Source organism: Leiobunum rupestre, chromosome 6, assembly GCF_980474605.1.
Source record: "Leiobunum rupestre chromosome 6, qqLeiRupe1.1.hap1, whole genome shotgun sequence".
NCBI classification, from domain to species: Eukaryota; Metazoa; Arthropoda; class Arachnida; order Opiliones; family Sclerosomatidae; genus Leiobunum; species Leiobunum rupestre.
In genome coordinates, this window is record NC_143389.1 from 21,924,301 (window position 1) to 21,939,396 (window position 15,096).

Here is a 15,096-nt window from a genome sequence, read left to right on the forward strand (position 1 = left end):
TTTATTTGTCATCCACTGAACTGTGGAACGAGCCTCAGTGGCCGAAGAGCGATGTTTAGCGACAATGATTGTTTTCGTAGCCCTATTTTGTAAAATCTGAAGCGGCTTCAAACGGCTTTCGGAGGCGGCATGATAAAATACGTCGCCGTTATCAAACAAAGGCTGCACTAGGGCTTTATAAAGAGTATTCAAGAGCTTGACATCGAGTGCAGGCTTAAGTGAGCGAATACAGTCGCTGGTTCAGTTTTTTTTAATAAATATTCAGTATGCGGGGCAAATGTAAGTTCTTCGTCAATGTGCAGACCAAGGTACTTAACCGAGGTAACTCGAGTTACACCGCTTATAGGCAGCTCCTTTACATGTTGAAACACTGATAGTTTATTAGCTGTTCCAAAAACCATAAATGTTGATTTGCTTTTTTGGAGGGACAATTGTAGTTCTTCATACCCCCGTTCGATGTTCTGAACGTCCGCATCCATTAACTCAATTAAGGTTACAGGAGATAGCGATTTACAAACTGAAGCAGCGTCATCAGCGAAAAGATGGGCCGTACTATATTTAAGCGATTTGGCAATCTTGTTGACATACGGAGAAAAGAGCAATGGACCCAGGCCGCTTCCTTGAGGGTCACCAATGTGTGAATTACTGTGCTCAGAAGAGACGCCTTCTATCATGACAAATTGGCTACGTCCGGTCAGATACGACTCAAACCAAGCGAGAGTGTCACGAGCAAAGCCAATTTTCTCAAGATGATGCAACAAAATCTTGGGATCAATGGAATCGAACGCTTTCGCAACATCTAGGAGCACAACCCCAACATAATATCACTGAGAAAGAGTATTAACTACTTCCTCAAGTAGATTGAAAATACACGTTACGGTGTTATGTCGAGGACGGAACCCAGATTGTAAGGCATATAAAATGTTTTAATTCGTTAAATATTGGAGCATTTGTCCTTGCGCTAACCGTTCCGGAACTTTAGTGACCGATTGTAAAACAGCAATTTTACGGTTCATCTGAGGATCATCTTTGTAACCTTGCCTTTATATACCGGAGAGATGCGCTCGATCTTCCAATCAGATGGAAAGTGCCCATTGGCGAAGCTCAAATTTATTAACTTAGTTAATGGCTCCGCCAAAATAATTGCGGATAATTTCAAAATTTTCGATGGTATACCATCGGGACCTGTTGCCTTATTTGCAGATAAGAACTTTATTTGAGTAAAAACCTCTTGAAGCGAAACTTCTTGCAAAACAAAAGGCTCAACTGTGGCAGGTGTAGGAGGTAGACATCGAAGTACACCAGGCCAGGGTCTTGTACTAACAAAGTTGTTATTAAGTTCACAGGCTATTTCGTATGGATCGTTTATAATTTCTTGACCGACAGCCAACCGAGTAATTGGTTTTCTCAGACATTTAGTATGACGTTTAAAGGTTTTCCATAGCAAACGAGAGTTCCCAGCACACTGTTGTATTTCAGATCGAATACGTGACGCTTTAGACCACTTAAGTTGATCGTTTACTAAATTGCGGAAATATTTGTATTGGTCATTGTGGAATTTGGCATTGTTACCACATCTTCTAAATTTGTGATGATCGCGATAATAAGTTAGTTTACGAAGAGTGGTTGTGAACCACGGAGGCGTGTTTAATGTACAACGACGTGAAATATACGGGGCGTGCACATTAAGATGAGCTATTAGGTTCTCACATACGAATGACCATAGTTCGTCAACTGAAGAAGTAGTAGGAAGAGTACTGAGTACTTGGTTAAGACTTGATGTGAAGGCTTCAGGAACAAACTGATGATCCGACAATCCAATACTAATTACATCACTATATGATAATTGGTTTGGATTGCTTACGTAGATATGATCGTTAAAAGTACAGTTTCGAGGGTAATACGTGTTGGTTTATTAATGAGCTGTTGTAGGCCCGTTTATTCAATTTCAGAAGATCTATAATGAAATCACCAAGTAGAATGAGTTCGCTCGCTTTCTCATTCAAAAAGTAATCAATAACTAAACGCAATTCCTCAATTTGGGAAATTGGCGCATCAGGTGGAATGTACACAGTACTAATGAAAATTTGTTGCGTAAATTTCAGAGTTAGTTTGCAGGTTAAAATTTCAATTGTAGTCAGTGGTTCCAATGTTGGAGCTAAGGAAAGATGCTGTTTAAAGTAGAAAGCAATTCCTCCACGAGAACGATTCTTTCGATCATGACGAATTAGAGTGTAGCCAGTAATTTCCACCACAAAATCAGAGACAGAATCATCCATCCAGGATTCGGTGATTCCAATAATTTCAATATCATGTATAAGTAATAATTGTTCCAGTGCAATAACCTTTGATCGTAAAGAACAAATATTTAAATGCGCAATGCAGAGGCCACGAGGATGAGGTCAATGTATTTGAAATCCTGACAAAGGTATTGATGCTGAATTTGGCGGTGAAGGTATATTTTGTGCTGGGAGAGGACCTAGTGATCTAACGAGATTATAGACGATACAACTGGCAAAGGTAGGACAGTTGACGGAGAGCGTAGAACTGATGAGGTTGACGGAGAGCGTAGAACTGATGAAGTTGGCGGAGAGCGTAGATTTAACAAAGATGACGGAGAGCATATAGTTGAAAAAGTTGACAGAGAGCATAGAGTTGACAAAGTTGATGGAGAGCGTAGAGTTGACAAATTTGACGGAGAGCGTAGAGTTGGCGGAGAGCATAGAATTGACGAAAACTGTAGAGTTGAGAGAGATTTTTGAAGAACAAAAGCTGTAGCAAGAGGGTTTAAAGTTGAAGAATAATAAACGGAAGAGGTTTGACTGAGAGACAAAACACGATTTAGAGGTGTTAGGCATTTTTTGGAGACATATCGTTAGTTGCTGAAGATGACAGGGAGTTTCGGCGTTTAGTGAGCTCAGATCTTGTGAGAACCACCCCATCACGAATGACCAATTCCTTTTCTCCCTTAGCTAGGCGGTCTCTTAGTTCCGCAACAGCTTTTGAATGCTTAGCTTGCTGAAGTTGAGTGCGGTCAATTGAGAATGAGAGTGAATGGTTTGGATCAGAATTTCGTAGAGACTTCATGCCAGACAGGAATTTATATTTAAGGTTTAGCGATGAAAAAATTAATTTCACGAGACGAGGAATAGATCGTGGCTGTCCAAGTAGCTCAACCCAAACAGTCGCCAATTCAGAGTGAACAAAACCAATGTCCGAAAGAGGTCCACGAACGTTAGAGGCATCATTATCTGGTGAGGATTCGGGAAGATTGCGTAGAATAGCGTTGAATTGGCGACTCTGAATCTCGTCCCTCTCTTTAAGCGACTCCTCAATCCGATAATCCAAATCGGAAGGAACAAACGTAGGACTTGAGTAACAATGTTCAAGTCGCTTTAGGTTAGCAGTAAGAGACACAATCGATTCGTCCGTTTTCCTCATTGACGACTGGATGTTTGAGCAGTTGGAGTGTATTAATGATAATTCATTATGTAACTTAAATTTTATTTCTTGGAACTCTTTTTGGATATCCAAAATTTCTTGACCTAGATTAACATCTCCAGAAAGGGTATCGAGGAGGTCTTGGTGTTCGTTTAGTTTCGAAGAATCACTCTCACGTTGAGAAAGTAGGCAATCAACCTTCGTTTCAAACGTTATAAAGCGAGTTTCCTAATATTCACATCGAGTGCAATTCTTACAGCTGTCTACGTTCTTGTCTAGAGATGGAGCCGTGATTAAGGTATTTACCTCGGACGGAGAACGATGAGGGAGATTATCGTTAAACCTTTCAGTGATCGTTTCCTCAGTTATTATCTCAAGATCGTTGGGTGGAGTACAATAATCTGATACTATGGATTCCGTATTATTGATCTTTAAGCCTCTTTTCGACTGACGTTGCGAGCGAAGGTAAGGTAAAATGGACTGCGACATTTCACGAGATTTGAAAGTAAAATTACTCACGCGCGCGCGGAATTAAAAACTTTTAAATAAAACGGGCCTAAAAACCGAAAAAAACAAGTTGGCAAGCCAAAATATACCTCTCCTCGGAAGAATGGTCCCTAGTGGTATTAATTTCTCGAGACGACCCTTAAAGATATCTCCGCAATTCAGAGTTATTTACTAAAAACGTAATCCCGGTTCTATCCCGCCCGGTATAAAATTTTAATTTTAATTTAAATAATTGAGACGAAACAACCGAGTTTAATTTATTCAGAATAATATAAATTAAGTAGTTACAACAGCGAGTTAGACGTACTAAAACAATCCACAATTGAATTTAACCCTATTTACAGAACAAGTTTATCAGTTAAATATAATACGAAGCCAATTTTATTGAAAGAAATATCTATAGAGGGTATTTGTATTTTTCTCGCTTACGAAATACTTGCCGCAACTTTAACGCTCATTTTATTTCAACACTCGCCCTTGATGAAGATACCGTATAATAGCTATATTCGATATCTGGTAGTGGACGACTCGTAGACTTCCTGTGGACGTTGCGACACATACCGCATGAAAAAGACCAATACCGTACAATTTCCAATATCATATAATGGCTCGCACACCCAGGAAATCAATGACTGCATTAGGAATCGTAGATGTCCAAATATCCACAAAAATAAAAAATGTATTAACAAGAAGCGAAAAACTTACCATAACACTTGACTAAACCACAGCTCGTATATCAATAAATGACCGTAGACGGAATAGTTAGTGCGACACCTTACCATTAACAAACAGGAATTTTCGACGTTATTATAATGAAACTGGATAAGCTAAAAATTACAACGTACGCACTATAAAGTCTCCTCCAAAACTGGACGTTTTCGTGGACAAAAAATATAAGATCAAAGAATAGACGAAAAACAACATTATCTCGATCAGTAAAAATAACATACGACCCTTCCCTTTCCTAAAACCCAGATACATATGTTAAAAACAAGTGTCGATGGTTCTGTGGTAGAACGTCCGCCTGTCAAGCAGGAGGTCTCGGGTTCAAATCCCGCCCGATGCGATCGCAAATTGATACTTAGACGAATACCGTAAACAATTGGTGGAAACCCTGCCATTGGAGGTTGCCATAACACTCAGCACTCGGTCCGTCCCAAAAGTCAATAAGAAATAGTTGGAGAATACGCACCCATAACAAACGTAGCGATCGTGGACGTTAACGAAAAAAAAAATTCAACGCAATCGCAAATTTATCCGTTAACGCTTACCGTCACACGGTGGTTTTGCCAACCTTTAAACTGCTAAAACGGTTGTTCGATTGCGTACGCAGTGATTACCCTTTGCCCCGAAAATGCGAACGCGTTCGCAGGCCACACACACACCCACACACACACACACACACACACCAACACCCACACACACACAGACTGACACGCTATTTGTATAACCTCTCCTAGGGTACCAAGTCCCTTCGGAGAGGTAAAAACGCAAAACCGAAAATATCGGACCGATCGCAGAACCGAGACCAAAACCAGGTAGAGGGAACCTTCAGGAACCGGAATATTATAAACAATAGGACTGGGATACCCGAAAAACTTGAAAAAAATCGCAAAAGCACGGAGCGTAAAAAAATCCGTCTATTTAATATAATGAAATAACTCACTAAAGCTTTAGTAAAACATAGTTTCTTAAATAATGTAAACTTACTGAATTTACATGATTAACTATAGTTAATGAAGTACTTAATAATGTATAATAACAATAACACGTAATATTTAATTGAATTATCAGACTTATTAATTATGTCAAAGCGGGAAAGTGTGGAAATATTATAATTAGTCTTTGTCATAAAGTGTATGATTAGTCTATGGAACTAAACCTGAAATATTAACTTAAGCATGAACTGGTAACCCTGCGAAGAACTGAACTGTTTTGTCATCTGCTACTGAGTAGAGATTATTTCACTTAACCTTGCTACCTCCATGTGTTAACTTGTACATATTATTAACTTGCAAATAAATTAATGATTTAGACGTTTTATCATAGTCCTCCTCATTTCTTATCTTATTGTTAACAAAAACTAAATTAAATTAACTTAACTTTTTACTTATATAGAATAGTACTTGAAATTGAAATACTTAAACCTAGGTGGCGCAGTAACATTGAAGAAAATGTTGATGCGCAAGGAAAACGGAGTAAGAAACAGTTTTCAGATGTAAATTCGAAAATTAAAGAAAATAAAGTCAATTTTTTTGATAACTTCCGAAAATATGACAAATGTTTTGACAAATAATCGTATTTTTTGTATAACTAATATAATATTTGTAAATTGAAACGATATTTTAACGTCTATAACTCTTATGAAATATAACGTTGAAAAGAGTTGAAAGTATGCACCTAATATCAACGTTGATATTAAGTTAAGAAATAACTTTAAAACGTTATATAAACCAAAAATCAACGAAACTGAAACGTCTCATTGCTACCTGGGCAACCGGTTTTTTCATTACACAGTTATTTGTAAATCCGTTTTTCGTTATTACTTTTATTGGGCTATCTACCACGTTTTAGACGCTAATAGATACTAATTTGATCAAGAAGGGGGGGAAACTGTAACAATTAAACCCTGTTAATCTATGACCACGCCTACGGTGTCGATTCATAGCAACCATGTGACGTGTGCTACTGCGTACTGTTTTGTGGGTTTATTGAAACTTATTTCTCTGCAAACTTTCAATTTAGCTCTGAAACGCCTTCGTGTTCTTCATACATAAAATATCGTCTTGATTATATTGATAATTTATTAAACAATTTCCATTCCAGAACATATCCAATTCCACACATAAAATATAAACCGTTTTAAGTGTTACCGTATGACATTCGTTTAAAATGATATCTAATAAATAGTTTATAAATAAATAATTTATACTTATAATATGAGCTAAGTCTATAGTTTCGTAGATATTTCGCCAGCCAAATCGACATAAATACGGATCTTGGTTCTTACTGTTTCTGTAACTTAGTTTATTAGACGTAGTGGAATTCTACTCGGGGTACTCTGGGCAATTGGAACTATATCAGTAGTAACCTCAATCAATTAGTCTGCGTTAATTTTGGCTTTTTTCGAAAACTTTCAATGTTAGGAGAGGAAAAATCTATCAAAATGCGGATATAACCAACACATTTTATATAAATATTCATATTAACGAAATGACTTTATTTCAATGGTTTTTACTTCAACGTTTTAAATTTTAGAGTATGACAATTTATCTATGCTTTTATTTCAATTCTTTCAATGTTCGCATTGATCACGACTTAATCAAGGTTATGTCAGTATTAACAATAAAATAAAAAGGGCAATTTCATATTAACATCTAAATCTGCAGTTTTATTGAACGAATTAAAAATCCATACTTATTTTCAAGCTACGTATCTTCATATTAATAGTCGAAGAAAAAACGGGGCTGAAAACCCTTTTATTGGAGGACCTTAAACTTGAAATATGTTATAAATTCAAAGCCCTTAGAACGTTTTAACTTAATTTTGCGAAAATAAAATAACCGATCAAAAAACCATTAAAAATAAACAACTTCATTTGGGTAAGATTAAAATTAAATAATGGTTTGAAGTCAAATAACCTAAACCTTTTAACCAACTATGCTTAAGAGTGTATGTCATAGTTTTCCAAGAATAATTCTAATAATTTTTCCAAAAATTTAATTAAAGTTAAATACCAAAAAATAAATAGTTTGTTCAGAAGTTAGATTTCCAAGATCATGTTATTACATGTCTTATCTAAAAAAACAGGTTTTATTCCAAAGTTTAAAAAAGTGGATGTGTATACTAAAACGTCTCTCTTCTTATGTAAGATAATGTAACACATCCATATGCTCGCGTGGCATGAAGGGCTAGCCACCACCCTCCTACGCATTGTAACCCGGCCACCTGAATTAATGGCTTTAAAAGTCGCATGATGACTTAGGCCGTGGGTGGTGCCTTGGGTATTTGCCTAGCCTAGCTAGCAACCATCAGGAATTATATTTCGGAAATTTTCGTTATCTTTGGGTGGCTCCCAGATAAAATATAATTTTGTATAAAATCCTTATACATTATTACGATTTGGATGAATCTATGATAAAACTAGAGGGCTGGGCGAAGAAGAATCGAATTCATCAAAAATATTTATCGATAAAAAGATACACGTTTAGTACAGTAAATATTTGTAAATTGCAATAAAATCTCATAATTTCGGGAATCTTTTTGAGAATTGATCGTCGTAGGCTCAGTTAAATTATTTATTTTGTGATTTTTTTAGATAAAAGGTGCTCTTCGTTAAATTTATAACAAATAGACCCAATTCGAAGCTAACACGTTCTAAAATGCACAAAATCCGTCACATACATCTCAATCAATTGAATAAATTAGATAAAGATCTACAATACAAACACAATTCTGCGGAGCGAATATGGTTTTTCTAGATGTCCTTTTCAAAAACTTTATTCGGAAGTGCACCAAAGCATGTTCTTCAAATTGCCTTACGTAGATTTATTTACTCTTAAAATTTCTAGTTTCGCTGACAAATCTATTTTAATATAAGGTGAAAGGATTTAATTTGAACTTTTTCAGTATAATGCTATAATTATCCAGTGTGATTAAACTTCATCAAAAGGATTTGATTCGAAATAGAACTAGAGATTTCTTTGTTGTGGATAACTATGCCAAATCAGCAATATTAATTGAGTAAATAATGCACTTAATAATGGTTCTGACAGCAGAATTTTCGTTTAAATTCTTCATTCTTATTATGCAATTTAAAATATTTAAATTCGCAAAGAAACAATACTGTAGAAGATTGGTATTTGTCAATTGGTCTCTTATACCATCATACAAAACGTTGAAAGATTTATGTTATATAGTATAATGAATGATACGCGTACGTGCATGTAAAAAACGACCTACCTTTTATGGCAGAGGGTTATGCCAGACGATAAATTAATTAATTTTATATATTTTATGATGTTAACCTAATGGTCTTATTCTTGATTATTTCATTAAATATAATATTTTCAAATGAATTTGGTAACAAGGTTAAAACATTTTGAAATTGGTTATATTGATAATGAAGGCTTAAGCATATAATGGTCTGAAGTAATTGTTAATAGCTAGTTATTTAATAACAAACATTAACTTTAGATATTAATATAAAATAAATAGACGATGAAATTATTTATTCTTTTGAAAATGGTAGTCGTCAAAAGTAAAGATATTTAAATTAGAAACGAGGGTTTCTAAATCGCATGTTAATTACATATTTAATGTTTTAAAAATAAGCCACCGGAGCTTTTTATATTTATACACTTTATCTGTAGACCTATTCTCATTAAAATATTCGGTTGAGGCAATGAGGTTTCAGCGCATTCTCGACGGAAACGGGTCTATAGGTGGTGCTGCGGAGTGGTTAGCACATTCGCCTCGCAGCAAGAAGAGCCGGGTTTGATCCCAGCTTGTGGCACTGGGTGAAAACTCGGAACCACTCCTTCTGCTTTGAGCTTGCAAGTTATCTCCCCACTGATTGAAGAAGTTTCCCCTTTCCTTCAAAACTTCAAGCGGTTAACGGTAAAATAAGTGTTTCCACCACCATCCTACGCAATTTAACCCGGCCACCAGAGATAAAATCAATAAAGGCGCTAGATGACTTGGGCCTAGGGACTAGGGTGGTGCCTTGGGTATTAGCCTAGCTGATTCTAACAAAAGAAAACACTACGGTACCGTGGAGGAGCTGGTAAAATGTAATTGCCGACGAGTGTACGCAACAAAACATTCCTTCGTTTTATCTCATATCATTTCCCAATTGAAAATTGTTTCTTTGTTACAATAAAACGATACATATTTAATGGAATTCTGTTTTACTGATCTTTTTCATAAATTTTTATTGCTCAGTCTTCCCTTTTTCTGATGACCAGCAATTGCTGGGGTTGGTAGTTTCTTTTTCGATATTTAGTGACGAACTAATCATGCCAAATTTGTTGTTTAGTTGGTTGAAATGCTAAAGGTAACTAACTTGTACAGCAAGAATATTTCAAATTTAAAAAGTAAATATAATTTCGGTATGTTAGCGAACCTAGAATTATTTTTGAAATATAACAAATCGTTTACGGTTTCCGATATTTTCAATGTAGCTATACTTTTATGCATTTGAAGTAAATAAACTAGGACGTCTCAAACTCGGAAGCGGTTTTCTCAAAAAAAACTTGAGCCGAACGCTCGCGCAACCATAATCATTTAATATATTTAATAAGTATCAAAAGTAAAAATTTTAGCCAGAGATTCCAACAGTAGACCGGTTTCGCCCTTTTGGGGCTCATCAGTACTGTGTAGGAACTCTGGCTATACTCGGGCACTCTGAATGTTTATTATATTTAATAAGGTTATTTAGAATTTCTAAGATCTTAAGTTTTGTAAGATATTATTTATAATGTTAGTAAGATATAATTTTATAAGAATTTTTAAGATATTTATAATGTTAGTAAGAATGTCTAAGATATTTATAATGTTAGTAAGAATGTGTAAGATATTTATTATGTTAGTAAGAATGTGTAAGATATTTATTATGTTAGTAAGAATGTCTAAGATATTTATAATGTTAGTAAGAATGAGCTATCTTTATGTTAATTGAACCATCAGAAAATTTTAAACATTTTTAGAACCTACAAGTAGAAATCAATAAGCACTCTAGTAATTTAAGTCTTTCTAGTTCATTTTTTTGGCGGAAAAGCTGGGCAATGTTAAAACCTGGATCAAATATTATTCCGTTTAAAGTTTTCACTCGCCACACAGCTACGTAGGTCATCCCGAGGGTGAATTCGTTCGGGCCAAGATCTACTACTGCTTGCTCAAGAGAACGATGAATGCTTATTGCATAAGCCAGCTTTGGTGGGAATTATTTTCGGGTGCAATTCTTAGACCCCTTTTTAAAAGAAACTGTGGTCGAGGATATTGGAATGAAGTTGTTATACAGTGTCGGTCCTTAGTAGGTCGGAAAATGAAAAACCACATGTGGAGGTACAGCTATTGAAGTAGTAGAATGCTTAAATTATATTTTGGATAACGTGTGGAAATAAAAACATTTGGTTTTGGGTATAAATATTGTTAAGTTTTTATTTACAAAACAAAACTTAAAAAAAATTATCTACATGTATTAGTATTTAATTGAATATTTATATATATATATATATATATATATATATATATATATATTATAATATAATTAGTTTGGGAAATTAAAACAGTTTAAAACGTATTTGTATAATCTGGTTGGTCATCTCATTTGCCCCCCTATTTAACGTCATTCGAAGGGTGCCTGAATTCAAGTGGCAAAATCAATTGCGAAAATATTGATTTCCCTTTAACAAATGTTTTGTCCCCATCTGTTGACCTTAATGTTATTATTAGGATGGAAACCGAAGAACATAAAATATTAAGTAAAATTCTATCTTGATGCTTCATACGCTTTTAAAGTTACAATTATTAATGATAGATAAATTTGTTAGTTATAAATTTTTAGGAAATCTCTACATGCGAGTATTAGTAATTTCAATATTTGATAAATTAAAAGTTTTCCATGTCAAGAAAATAAGGGTTCCGAAGATAAGGTTTTAATTTAAGTCAAAATGAATTATCAAAATAATATTTTAAAACACAAAAGGAAGGTTTAGAGATTTTCTTGTACTTGTGGCAAATATTTTATACCTATAAAGAAACTAACTACAAGAAATATTAGGTCTTGAACCAATTATTTAAACTGTAGCATATTTATGTTGTTCTATTACGTTTTTATAGAATTGTCTTTAGTTAAGTCGTGCAATAAATTTGAGTAATATCGATTTATTTTTCACCAAATGGTTGCCTCCATCTGGTGTGCAATATGTAATAAAAACAATATAGAATATTTGTATTGTTAGTTTCAAAACTAAATAGCATAAAATAATAATAATCAGCTAGGCTAATACGCAAGGCACCACCCTAGGCCGAAGTCTTCTAGCGATTTTTATTCCCTTTAATTCAGGTGGTCGGATTATGTTGCGTAGGAGGGTGGTTACAAGCCCATCATGATACGTGAGGAAACAGCTCCCGACAATTACTATTACCATATGTAACATAATTACTCATAAGTATGCCACTGTAGTGACTGTACATTTATTCCAATCAAAAATCTTCACTAACGGTTGTTTCACCACGAACCAGAAAAAAGGTGGACTACGTTAGATTTTAACCTTTTTATCCATCCTAGTAATTTTTGTAGTCACACTATTGGCTACTAACATATGTATTTAAGCCAATGGAAAACCTCTATATTGAGAAGGAGTTTTTGTGACGGAATTTTAGTCAGCCCAATGTAGCTTTATTGAAATTTATAATCGGCATTTTAAATTCGATGACGTCAAATATGACATCAAATATTAGGTCAAATATTACGAAGGGTACGGATGACGCAATATCTCTGAAACAAACCGTTTTAGGAAAGGGGAAACCGAGGAATTCGGGGAAAACTCCTTTCACCCGTGGGGACAGAATTTGCAAACTTTATTTAAAAGAATTGTTCTAAGCTTTCCCCGTTTGCCACAAGCTGGGATGGAACCCGACTCCTCTTGCTGCGAGGTGAAAGTGCAAATCTCTCCGCCACGCCACCGCAACTAAAGCTCGGGGTTTGAATAAGAGATTTCCCTTTCATTTGTTTTATATCCATAATCTAAAATAACTGGAATAAAAACTTATCTTTGGAATATTAAATAATTTTATAGCCGCGAATTATGTCCATAAATAAACAGTTAATCGAAATTTTTATGATTAATCCAAATTTGGAAGTTCATTTATCTATTCACCCGAGATTTAATATAAAAATAACTTTTAGATCATTTATATATGGGTTTCAGTACCAGATATAACGAAACAACGTTTTTTGGAGATTATACTTTTATGTTTATGAATTTGCGTTCTAAAGATAACATTTTTATAATATGAAACGATGGTTATAGAAATTCTTCTAATGGTGGTGTGTTTTAGATGAACGATCAAGTAGAGTAAATTCTGTATATTTTAGGTTTTGAAAAAAAAATTTAAACTGTAGGAAGTTTATGATTTTAAATGAGTGCTTTTTGCAGTGTTGTCTAGAAGTTTGCAAAATATTTAGCTACACAAAATAAATCGAATGAATACCAATAAACCTTGAAAATATTAGTTTTTGCTGATAAAATAGATGAATATTAGCAAAAGAGGGTGGGGGGGGCTAACAAGTCACTAGTTGACTTGGGCATAACACTGAAGAAAATATTTAGTATTTCAAACAGTTTTCAAAACTGTTAGAATACCTGCGGAATTTTTCTACGTGATCAAAGACGAGCGCAATGGGATTTCCTGCATGTTTTCTATAAAGTAAATCGTTTTTTCCTGAGGTGTAACAGTGGATTAATTCTGCTGTTCAGTCTCTTGACTAAATTACTTGGCTGGTTTTGGAATTTATCATAGCAACAAAGTAAATCTGAAACTGTAAAACCGAGACGAAAACAAGAACAAATCAGTCAAAATTGTTTAAAATTCCTAATACTGTTAGGTATTCGATAAGTTAACTGGCTTTTTAACTATTCAATGTTTTAAATATCCGGTTTGATTTGGGATTCGATCTCTAAAAATGCCATTTTTACACCTCTAGTGTTGTCTTTAGAGGGTACAATCAGGTAGTGAAATCAATTGGGGAAATATTGATTGTTTTTGGCAAAAACGCTACCGCCATCTGTTGAGCATTATGTAATCAAACATTTTAAAATATCTTTATTGTTATAGTAGAAATTTAATAGCGCTAGATGTAAAATAAACGCGTCGATCTCTTATATAAACAAAAAGTTGAAGTTATTGATTAAAAATCCAAGTAGCTCTAATATGTTTACTATTTTTCTAGCATGTGTGGTTTAAAAGTTACTACTATTACATGTAGTCTATATTCATTCTTAGGATAAAGTAATAATAAAATGATAAGGAAGGTTAAAAAGAATTCAGGTTATTGTCTCAAACAAAATGCAGAATATGTTAGGTCTTGAAGAAATTTTTAAAATTTTACAAAAATGTATTGGACAACCTGTCAGTCAAAAAACTATAGGGCTATGATGTGATCTGAACCTATTAATTACATTTGTAATTGTTTTTCGAAGACTGGAAATATTCCTTATTAACACTCAGGAATAAAAAACTACATTTACATAATTGACTTCATACATTATTTGTACTCTAAAATGGTTTAATAGACCAATATTTAAAAAATTTACATTAAATCGGCAATTTTTTTTCCGAAAGTTAATTCGAAATAAAAAGGTAATTCATTGTGGCCCCTCAAATGCGCTTTCTTCTTCTAGCCTTTTCCCAAAATTTAATAAAAGCATTTAGGTTGAAGGGAATACATGTACGTGTCCTTTTTTGGTGCTAAATGAGCAGCTGTCGCAAGAACCGGCCTCTGTTGTTGCAAGCTTTTGGGCAACGGTTCGTTAGTTCTTTCTAGAAAAATGCCGTCGACAAACCCGGATATTTTTCTACTTCAAAGCTTTACTTTTACTCCAGTGACAAAACCTTACCGGAAATTTAATTAGGATCAGATAAAAAAGCCACTTTATAGAAATAGAATGTTAAATTTCTTTTGCCACAAAATTAAAATTGTACTTTTTATTTCAGTTTAATATTATGCTAGCGAAAACAAAAGAAGAACCGTACGAATGCCGGTTATTTACTATAACTGAATATTAGATTAAGGACTTGGCAGCATGACGTATATAATACGTCAACCATGCTTTTTCCAATTGGGAAAAAAGAACACCAGCATGGTGACCATAGCCAAAGGTACGGCATGACGTCATGCTGCCGAATCCCTATTATAAGTATATATATATTTATATATAAGAGTAAGATTGTCACAAACTTTTCTACTCATTGGGTCCCATCCTAGCCAACACCAGCACTGGATATTGGAACCCCCTCCCCCCTTTCTATTGTAATGGAGAGATTTCTGCGGGATTCCAGAGAGCGAAAATGGCCAGAATTGATATAATATTTCTCATGGAATTTTTCATTTAAATAGTTGAAATTTAAAATAAGTGTTAT